Below are 1,933 nucleotides of genomic sequence, written 5' to 3'. Positions count from 1 at the left end.
GTATCTTTAACGAAATAAATCGAGGACGACCAGTATGTATATCTGGATGCACAAATGAGCTGATAGCGCATGCGCAGAACGGATCATGCTTCCGGGATGGATCAGGTAGTGACAGCCCGGACCAGGAGGGGTGGCCAAGATGGCTAATCAAACAATATAAAGAACAGTGTCAAAAACTGGGCATCGAGGTGAAACAACTCAGAGAAGAGAACGCAGAAATTGGAAGAAGAAATTGGAAAAAAGAGCTGCAGAGAGGGAGCGCTATAAAAGAAAATGCAACCTGTGAGTTATTGGCTTACAGGAAGAAAAAGATGAAAAAAGGAGACAAGTCATCTCTGATATCATCGAAAAGATTGCGCTGCACTGGAGGGAGAAGATGGATTTCATCCTGGATTCTGTGTACCGACTGGGACTAAACAACACCAACCGCCCTCGTCAAGTAATCCTGCAGTTCACAGGACGCCACTTCAGGGACGAGCTCTGGAGGATCACCAAACTTCACCCTGTCTGCAAGAGCTGAACGTCACCTTGGCAGAAGATTTAACCAAGGAAGACAGGGAGGCACAGAGGGCTGTGTGGCCCAAAGTGAAACAAGCAGGGAAAGCAGGACTAAAGACAGTGTTCCGGGGCCCCCATGCCTTCATTAATGGACAAAGACTCTCCCCATAGACACAACTGTCCAGGGGGTTTGAATCCAAAAAATGAGTGAGTTTGAGTGAAAAAGTATTTTTAAGGTTTGATACTATTATATTTTCCTAAAAGGGAACCATTACTGTTCTAAGCTCAGGGATCCAGTGTTGTTGATTGTTAATTTGTTTTTGCCCTATCTTCAGTTTAAAGAGCAATATTCTTTTAATATCTGTTAATGCAAGGGGTCTACACCTTGTGCACCTTGTCCACAAGGTGTAGATGTACATCTACACCTTGTGGACAAAGGACCTTCTTTTGAGGACCAGAATGTTCACATTTTGGATAAAGAAAATAGGTGGTTTGAGATGGGCGTGAAGGAAGCCATCTATGTTAAGAGAGAAGAACCAACCTTAAACAGAGGGGGTGGACTCAGATTCCAGCTTCCAAAAACATACAATTCAATCATAGACATGATCCCTTCCAGATATCACCAAAACCCCCACCCCATCACAGAGGAACAAAGTACCTCCTCTCTTCAGCTGGTGAATAATACGTCCTTAACGACCGATCCTTCACAATCATAGACAAGTTTCAGGTATACAGGAGACAATCCCTCCTTTAATTACAATCCCCACCTTTAACGACCAACCTTTCAGAATCATAGACAGGTTTAAACAACCTGCTCGTCAGTTTTAATTTGCATGTTTCCAAGCAATACAAGGCCGTGCGACCCGTGCCTATATAAAGCCTCAAACTCAATGCGAATCCAGACATTTTGAATTGAGAAAGCTTCCTGGATGGGAAGCGAAACGTCTTCAAACCTCGGAAACCAAGTCCAGTGGATTGTTGTTTTTTTTACTTTTATGGAATAACTAACAAATTCATACCAAAAAGTGGGAATTTTTAAAATATAAAATACACCTATTTACCATTTCATTCCACAAAATTATTTAAAAAAAGATAGAGAACAACAAGAAGTAGACATTATTAATCAGTTAAATATTTACTGCAACAGGCCAAACCCAACTGAAGACGATTCTAAACCTCCAACCTAAACTAGATGAAGTTTACAACAGTAAGGCCCAAGGGGCCTTCATCAGATCCAGAGCTAAGAGGATAGAGGAGGGAGAAAAAAATTCTGCGCATTTCTGTCGTCTTGAGAAACGGAGACGGGAACAAAATAGCATCAGATCATTGATGATTGATGATAATGAAGTCTCTGATGGAAAATTTATCTCTACAGAAATCTTTAAATTCTAAAGCCAGCTGTATAGCTCCAAGTTATCCCACATGGACTGTGATT

This window comes from Cyprinodon variegatus, unplaced genomic scaffold (genome assembly GCF_000732505.1).
Source record: "Cyprinodon variegatus isolate N-32 unplaced genomic scaffold, C_variegatus-1.0 Scaffold403, whole genome shotgun sequence".
NCBI classification, from domain to species: Eukaryota; Metazoa; Chordata; class Actinopteri; order Cyprinodontiformes; family Cyprinodontidae; genus Cyprinodon; species Cyprinodon variegatus.
The sequence above is the reverse complement of the archived record's forward strand: the minus strand, read 5'-3'. Positions refer to the sequence as shown.